General features: G+C 42.9%; 1 long non-coding RNA gene across 3 annotated transcripts; it reads left to right on the forward strand.

Annotated features, from left to right (window-relative positions):
* Positions 1-5,157: 5,157 nt before the first annotated feature.
* On the forward strand, positions 5,158-8,957 carry LOC110508400. 3 transcript variants are annotated; one of them, XR_005040362.1, is made up of 8 exons: positions 5,520-6,211; positions 6,394-6,520; positions 6,841-6,857; positions 6,984-7,250; positions 7,484-7,522; positions 7,890-7,931; positions 8,165-8,276; positions 8,687-8,957. It is a non-coding gene; the product is annotated as an uncharacterized LOC110508400 (long non-coding RNA). The 3 variants fall into 3 exon arrangements; XR_005040361.1 differs by lacking the exons at positions 5,520-6,211; positions 6,394-6,520 and adding an exon at positions 5,158-5,509; XR_005040360.1 differs by lacking the exon at positions 6,394-6,520 and having other exon boundaries at positions 5,524-6,211.
* The last annotated feature ends 555 nt before the right edge of the window (positions 8,958-9,512 follow it).

Genomic DNA, 9,512 nt, shown 5'->3' on the forward strand with positions numbered 1-9,512 from the left:
TGAATGCTGAGGTACCCATTCACGGTCAGAGTCAGGGTATTTCATGGTGCTATTGGGCTGGAAATAGAAGCGGGAAGCAGAGTCCATGTTTGTGTCTGTTTCCTCAGCAGGGAGGGAGGTGAGGAGAGAGTGGAATCATTCTAATATCACACCTTTCGCTAAACGTAATTCTAATATTGTTTCTATCTATCGTGCATCCCTTTGTTCTCAGTAAAAGACAACTTTTATTGTCCGAAAAATGTCAGTTGGATAACGTGTCTCCATGTGAGCCAGGTCTCAGGGATACTGGGGTATATTCTTTAAGGCTTCCTCCTCTGAGGCTGTGAGCTCACAGCTGCCTAGCTACCGCCCTAGTTATCCACCTAGTTACCTGCACCATGGAGTAAGCCCACTGGGGGTAAAGGAGAACATGCTGAGAAAAACATGTACTTTAATTGATATGTTATGTCACGCTCTTTCTCCATCTCTCGATCTTTCTCTCGGTTATATTTTCCTTTCTACCTTACTCTTTTCCTCCTCTCTCTCCACCCTCTCTCGCTCTCTCTGTCTCCCTCTCTCTCTCTCCTCCTCTCTTTCCATGTCTCTCTTTCAAAACCACCGCTTTCCTATCATAGCTTCTGTAAAAGACTTTCCTCTCTAATCCATTTGCATATGGCTTCTGGAGATTTGACTTCTCATTTAGGCCTTGAGGTGTGTCATGCAATCTGCCTGTCTGAGCGTGGTGATTCTGGGGTTTATGGTCATAATTATCAATCACATAATTATTTGACTATATGAATATACATTGGTTACAAATTCCTGGGACTGTCTCCTCTAAATACAGTCCTGTCTATTCTGAATATCTTATTCATTTGAATTAGTTCATTAGTCAATTGTTAATACTCTGTCCTTGCACATTAGTGATGCATTTTTCACAGATTAACTATTCATAGATTGCATTTTTTTTTTTAAAGTATTATAAGTATTATTCTGTGAGACAGATCATTGTTTACTTCAAAATGTAAAAATCAACACACTGTCAATCATTAGATAATGATGCAATTAACAGAGCAACAACACACAACCAACATAGTTCTAACCATTATGGAGGCCACAACTAACATAGTTCTAACCATTATGGAGGCCACAACCAACACAGTTCTAACCATTATGGAGGTCACAACCAACACAGTTCTAACCATTATGGAGGCCACAACCAACACAGTTCTAACCATTATGGAGGTCACAACCAACACAGTTCTAACCATTATGGAGGCCACAACTAACACAGTTCTAACCATTATGGAGGCCACAACTAACATAGTTCTAACCATTATGGAGGTCACAACCAACACAGTTCTAACCATTTTGGAGGCCACAACCAACACAGTTCTAACCATTTTGGAGGCCACAACCAACACAGTTCTAACCATTATGGAGGCCACAACCAACACAGTTCTAACCATTATGGAGGCCACAACCAACACAGTTCTAACCATTATGGAGGCCACAACCAACACAGTTCTAACCATTATGGAGGCCACAACCAACACAGTTCTAACCATTATGGAGGCCACAACCAACACAGTTCTAACCATTATGGAGGCCACAACCAACACAGTTCTAACCATTATGGAGGCCACAACCAACACAGTTCTAACCATTATGGAGGCCACAACCAACACAGTTCTAACCATTATGGAGGCCACAACCAACACAGTTCTAACCATTTTGGAGGCCACAACCAACACAGTTCTAACCATTTTGGAGGCCACAACCAACACAGTTCTAACCATTATGGAGGTCACAACCAACACAGTTCTAACCATTATGGAGGTCACAACCAACACAGTTCTAACCATTATGGAGGTCACAACCAACACAGTTCTAACCATTATGGAGGTCACAACCAACACAGTTCTAACCACAACCAAACCAAAGATAAATGTACTTACTGAATTGTGTTTTCTTTTTGGATGTGGAGTAGAGTATGTAACAGCAGTATGTTCAGCGGGAGAAGAGTGTATGTGTCCTCTCTCCCTCCCTCCCTCCCTCCCTCTCTCCCTCCCTCCCTCCTGGGAGGTTACCTGTACAGGTGTCACACCAGGTGCATACGCTCTGTGTGTGTGTGTCTCATACAAGCCTGAGTATTGTGTGTGGGAATGATATGTTGGCCATGTTACAGTAATAGTCATTTTATGTCAAAGATAATCATTATCATACTACAGTCGTGGCCAAAAGTTTTGAGAATGACACAAATATTAATTTCCACAAAGTTTTCTGCTTCAGTGTCTTTAGATATTTTGTCAGATGTTACTATGGAATACTGAAGTATAATTACAAGCATTTCATAAGTGTCAAAAGCTTTTATTGACAATTACATGAAGTTGATGTAAAGAGTCAATACTTGCAGTGTTGACCCTTCTTTTTCAAGACCTCTGCAATCTGCCCGGGCATGCTGTCAATTAACTTCTGGGCCACATCCTGACTGATGGCAGCCCATTCTTGCATAATCAATGCTTGGAGTTTGTCAGAATTTGTGGGTTTTTGTTTGTACACCCGCCTCTTGAGGATTGACCACAAGTTCTCAATGGGATTAAGGTCTGGGAAGTATCCTGGCCATGGACCCAAAATATTGATGTTTTGTTCCCAGAGCCACTTAGTTATCACTTTTGCCTTATGGCAAGGTGCTCCATCATGCTGGAAAAGGCATTGTTCGTCACCAAACTGTTCCTGGATGGTTGGGAGAAGTTGCTCTCGGAGGATGTGTTGGTACCATTCTTTATTCATGGCTGTGTTCTTAGGTAAAATTGTGAGTGCTTGCTGGACTTTCTTGTGCGTCCTGAAGCCTTCTTCACAACAATTGAACCGCTCTCCTTGAAGTTCTTGATGATCCGGTAAATGGTGGATTTAGGTGCAATCTTACTGGCAGCAATATCCTTGCCTGTGAAGCCATTTTTGTGCAAAGCAATGATGACGGCACATGTTTCCTTGCAGGTAACCATGGTTGACAGAGGAAGAACAATGATTCCAAGCACCACCCTCCTTTTGAAGCTTCCAGTATGTTATTCGAACTCAATCAGCATGACAGAGTGATCTCCAGCCTTGTCCTCGTCAACACTCACACCTGTGTTAATGAGAGAATCCCTGACATGATGTCAGCTGGTCCTTTTGTGGCAGTGCTGAAATGCAGTGGAAATGTTTTTTGGGAATTCAGTTCATTTGCATGGCAAAGAGGGACTTTGCAATTATTTGCAATTCATCTGATCACTCTTCATAACATTCTGGAGGATATGCAAATTGCCATCATACAAACTGAGGCAGGAGACTGTGAAAATGAATATTTGTGTCATTCTCAAAACTTTTGGCCACGACTGTATATCAGAGAGAAATACACTCTCGGAGAAGAAATGTTTTGTGTCTTGGAAAAAGGCTTAAAATCTCTTTTACGTAATCTTTTCAAATGACTCAAACACAGGTGAACTTTCAAATACACGTTAACATGAAAACATCAAACCCTGAACCAGTGATTAGTTGCAACTTGTACCTACTCAAACATGAGAGACATGACATTTGTATATATATTTTTTTAATGTTTAAATGTAACCTTTATTTAACTAGGTAAGTCAGTCTAGAACAAATTCTTATTTACAATGACGGCATACCACGGCCAAACCTGGACGATGCTGGGCCAATTGTGCACTGCCCTATGGGACTTCCAATCACAACCAGAGACTACAGTGACGCCTCTTGCACTGGGATGCAATGCCTTAGACCACTGCGCCACTCGGGAGCATATCTGTGAGTGGGCACACCAATCAAGGCCCTGTGGATCTTGTTATTGTACGTCCATTCCACACATTGACCTTTAACTGACCTTCATGGAAGTTTAAATCCTTGGGATTACCCTATGGCATCATATCAACTTTGTAACATGGTAAAAAAAAAAACCTTGTAGTGAGGTTTAGTCCTGTTTCATATCTTTGTGATTATCAAAGACTACTTAGGGCAGAAGCTCCCTCCATTCAGTGAGGTAGTGGAATGTTTGCACAAATAAGAGTGAGATGCAGGTAAACAAATATTTGTATTTCTGAAGATAAAGAGATTGGACAATGGATGGGAATGTCAGAATGACTAGGCCCTATATTCAATCAAGTAGCCTCACAGTAATATAAGTAATGCTACCATCTTTCCCTGTTTCCCTGTTGCAGGCCAAAAGACACAGGATGACTGGAGTTTGGGAAACAGCCGTGGCCATATTTGACTAAACATTACATAACAATATGAACACAATGGCATATTAATAACAAAGAGATCAAATGTTGTTCCACACTGCATTAACTAACAATTTCTTTGTTAGAAATATGACACAGGCTGAAAATGTTGACTTTATAAACTGGTCCTGAAATTGACTTTTAAAAAAAATATATATACATTTATTTAACTAGGCAAGTCAGTTAAGAACAAATTCTCATTTACAATGACGGCGTACCCCAGACACACCCTCCCCTAACCCGCCCAATTGTGCGCTGCCCTATGGGACTCCTGATCACGGCCGGTTGTGATACAGCCTGGGATCAAACCCGGGTCTGTAGAAACGCCTCTAGCACTGCGATGCACTGCCTTAGATTTCTGAGCCACTCAGGATCCCATAAATATAATCATCATGACTGGGCATTAGGTGTACCAACAACTTTGACACAATAGTACTGCCCTGCCTCACTGTAACATATGGCTACACACACAGCAGACTATGGTACTGTAGGTTACCACACGGAGAGGCCAGTTGTAAGGTTCTGTTCCTAAACCTAGCAGCAGATACCCTCCACATGGAGCAGGCTGCCTGATAAACAACAAGCCAGCTAACTGCAATCCCCCAGGACCCATCTCTAATTAGCAGTAATAATGACACTCATTGGGAAAAGGAACAGTACCTGCAGCACATTTACCAGCTTGTTCCTGCTTTAAAGACTTATTTGGCATTGTCATGCATGATGAGTTGCTGGCTAAAGCAGAAACGCTACGGCTACCAAGCTACATGCAAGGTGCAGTAGCCTGCTTTAGAACATGGACAACAATAGTTGAGTATCCATACAATGTAGCGAAATAAGTGGTGCATTCTACAGAGTCTGCAGCAATGGCATTACAGGACAACTCACCACTTGCAGCCAAAGCCAGGGCCAGTGGCAGAAGAGCCAAGACATCAGTTTACATTTCCAACGCTCGACTGACCAGAAGGTGGCAGCAGAACCAAAGAAGCTAAAACTAACTGCCAGGAGTCCTGAGCAATGCAGCTACTGTGCTCTCGCATATCTTGTTAGATCTCATCCTGGAGCGTTTGGTGCTATAAAACACGTGTGAAACGCAAACGAACACAGGTTGAAACAAATCCTGGACCTGCATGAGTAGTAGTAGATACAGTCCAAAGAAGAAGCCTGAATGAGGAGGGATTGCTAGTAATGAACTCGGTTTAACGTTACCCTTTTATCTGTGGATTAATTGTTGGAGTAGAGGACCTTGTGCATTTCAGGTAAAATAACAACCCAATGTTTATATCCCAGGACAAATTGGCTAGCAACAGAAAGCTAGCTATTGCCATAAATGTTTAATTATTTTCGATCTGTCCCCAAATTAATATAGGTGGTTCAGAGTTTGTTTTTATATGTCAACCTGCATGTCCTGAGCTTGTCTGACACCAGACTCTGCGGTTTCAGAGTCTACGAGCCAGGATAGGGAGCAGGTTGCCGTTTGTCATGAATCTTGCCCTGTATGTGTAACAGTGTAACTTCAGACCTTCCAGACACCAGGGTGGACAAAAAAAAGCACGCTTGCTGTCTGTTCAGCATGTAATTTGAAGTAGGCTAGAGGCGGAGAGGGTAGAAAGTAGGGCTGCACGCACCGGTAGATAACAGTAGCCAGAAAATACTGGACCGGTACCAGACACCAGGGTGGACAAAAAAGCACGCTTGCTGTCTGTTCAGCATGTAATTTGAAGTAGGCTAGAGGCGGAGAGGGTAGGAAGTAGGGCTGCACGCACCGGTAGATAACAGTAGCCAGAAAATACTGGACCGGTACCAGACACCAGGGTGGACAAAAAAGCACGCTTGCTGTCTGTTCAGCATGTAATTTGAAGTAGGCTAGAGGCGGAGAGGGTAGAAAGTAGGGCTGCACGCACCGGTAGATAACAGTAGCCAGAAAATACTGCGCCGGTACCAAAGGATACAACCGCCAGGTGAGTTTTTATTTTCATTGTGTCGGTTGGGTCGTTGAATGTTGTTACCGCTGTCTTTCATGGTGTTTCTATACCTTGTTATGGAATTGTATCGGCCACGCTTGTAGACGTAGAGTATTTTATCTTATTTCGATAACTCGATATCGAGTTATCTTAACTCGATAACCTTGTTGCGGTTTCAGAGTTTACGCGCCAGGATAGGGAGCAGGGTGCCGTTTGTCATGAATCTTGCCCTGTATGTGTAACAGTATAATTTCAGACCGTCCCCTCGCCCATACCCGGGCGCGAACCAGCAGAACTGCCTCCAAGGTAAGATTCATGACAATAAATGCCAACCTGCAGAATAATACTAGAATACTTCGAACCACATGTCCCGGTGTTGTACCGAGAATCTCCCCCCTGCCCCCCTTTCTACTCTTCACTCCGTTGTCAGTTTAACCCACTGATCTTAGTGGAAGATAGCATTTTTGTCTGCAGTTTTCGGTTTGACTATTTGTTTCAAATGTATGTAGCTGTTCTAGCTTGTATGGCACCCTGAAACTCATACTCGAAGAGATGTCATGACAAATTATTGCAGGAATTTGTATTGTTTTGAGTTCGACTAATATTCCTGGTCCATTATTTCACAGGTTGGATTCGGAAAAAGGTAGCTATGTTAACACACTCTCTATCATTCATCAGTATTAATGCCCCCCCCCCCCCCCCCTGTTCTGGCCAACAGTGTAATCCTCCTCTGCCTGTTTGTGTGAATACATCTCACTGTTTCTCTCAGTTGCAATGAAGGACATGTGTTTCCTGTGTAACGACACAAAGTGCCCAGAGGTGACGAAATGTTTTGATCATAATGGTGACCTGAACCAGAATCTGCTGACGATGCCAGGTCCTTTCCAGCAATGCACATCCACCCCCTATCCTCCTTCTGGGAGGTGCACCATTTGTAGTCTGGATTATTATTACACTGTGTGCAGAAACGTCTCAGAGAGCATCCAGCCTGCCCTGGAGGCCAACAGCACAGCCATTACCAACTATGAACAAGCCAGTGAGTGTCTCTGTGATGGCCCACAATAGTACAACGTGAACTAAATGCTAGTGGGTAGAGTGAACAAATCGATGGTCCTGGGTGTCTATAAACACAGGGGGCTATAGGAAGTTACCAGTCGCCTATATTATAGAGTATGAGAAAAAAAATCTATCACCAAAAAAACATTTCCATATGTGATCCGTCTGTCAATTGTTGCATGTAGGCTAATCAGCCCTGTTCTGCTATTTCAGATTGCCCTGTCATCGGCATCGCACCAACTACTGTGAATGGTGAGTCATTGATTCAAACATTCTGTATTATTTTCACAAACTGGCTGTAGAGAATGTTATGGTCATTTTACACAGCACTATTTATGCAGAATCCCTTGCTGAGTTGAACACTAAGGCCGGGATTCAGTCTGATTGAGCTTTGCCCACAATGCACGTTTTTAAAGGCAATGTTTCTGCCTTAGTGGAGATCACATTCACGGTGGCTCAATTGAAAATTACCTTAAAATGGAGCATTATCCAAATTGACACTCAGATTGATTCCCATCCTAGCTTTGTTAGTGAGACTTAATTGTCCTGTGTACAGTTGAGTGAATCCCTAACAAAGACATCTGCAGTCTGGCTGTTGAGTTGTTTGTCTTGGTGGCAGGTTCAGACTTCACGGGAGCTGCTGCTCAATATGGACGTCCTGGTGAGTGCAGAAATGCACAGCGCAGCAATGCTGCTCAACACTGACAATTTCCCTCTGACAGACGAATCTACTCCTCAGTGGCTTTGCAACTGTTACCGTCTCCCTTTTGTAATTGTATTAATCCTTTGATTGATTATTGCTTTATGATTCCTCATTGTAAATAATTTGTCCTCCAATTGTAATATGATACATACTTATTCAATAATTGTGTGTTTTTATCTGTTGTTCTTAAGGGGGTGAACTGTGGTGGTGTTTACTGATACTCGTCCTGGTCGTTGTTTGCATTGGCATCATTGCTTACAGGTGTATCAAAAAGCGCAAAATAGAAAACCTTGTCATATAAGGGTGAGTGTGTTCTCTATCAGGCTGTAACAACAGACTTGCCTATATATTATAAAGTCACTGAGGACCTGACCATCAGACATTCGTAGATACTGTGATTGTCACTGAGGACCTGACCACCAGACATTCGTAGATACTGTGATTGTCACTGAGGACCTGACCACCAGACATTCGTAGATACTGTGATTGTCACTGAGGACCTGACCACCAGACATTCGTAGATACTGTGATTGTCACTGAGGACCTGACCACCAGACATTCGTAGATACTGTGATTGTCACTGAGGACCTGACCACCAGACATTCGTAGATACTGTGATTGTCACTGAGGACCTGACCACCAGACATTTGTAAATACTGCTTGCTACATCCTTTTCATTCTCTCTTCCCTATCTCTTTCCTTTTTTGGGACAGCACTCAGGACTACCCATCCCTTAACCAAGCTATTTGGACACAACCACCAGAGACAGGGACAGCACTCAGGACTACCCAAACCCCCAGATCAGGATGCTGCTGCATTATCTCTGCCTTAATTCCATCACTTTAACTCTTCTTAAAGTTGTAATCTTTTAATACATTTTCACATTCAGATTCTTGTCAATCAGTACCATTAAACCAGTGCCTTGGATAATTGTTGGTCCTCTAATACTGACACCAGTCTATTAAAGCCTACTCTTATTCTTAGGAATAAGTATGGAAAAACAAATGTTTTACCCATGACGCATCTACCAGGGTATTTTGAATGGGGCAAAAAAGGAAAATATGGCCAGTTATTAATCAAGCAGAGATGAGCTTATTCTAAAGTTGATGCCCTTTATCCCACCAATTAATTATAATTTACACATGTTCTATAACAACCATTACACTTCTGGTCTGCACATGGCTGAGGGAGGAATGTAGTGATTTATAATACAAGTTATTACCATCAAGATGATCAAGAAGTTTGGCTTGGAAAGACTAATGATTACACCCTAGATCAGCTAGATGCAGGCAAGGGGTAAACATGACTATGCACATATAATAAACAGCGAGTGGCAGCAGTGCAAAAACAATGGGGGGGGGGGGGGGGGGGGGGGGGGGGGGTGTGTATCAATGCAATTAGTCCGGTTGGCCATTTGATTAATTGTTCAGCAGTCTTCTGGCTTGTGGGTAGAAGCTGTAAAGGAGCCTTTTGGACCTAGACTTGGCGCTCCGGTACCACTTGCCGTGCGGTAGCAGAGGGAACAGTCTATGACTTGGG

This window comes from Oncorhynchus mykiss, chromosome 3 (assembly GCF_013265735.2).
Source record: "Oncorhynchus mykiss isolate Arlee chromosome 3, USDA_OmykA_1.1, whole genome shotgun sequence".
NCBI classification, from domain to species: Eukaryota; Metazoa; Chordata; class Actinopteri; order Salmoniformes; family Salmonidae; genus Oncorhynchus; species Oncorhynchus mykiss.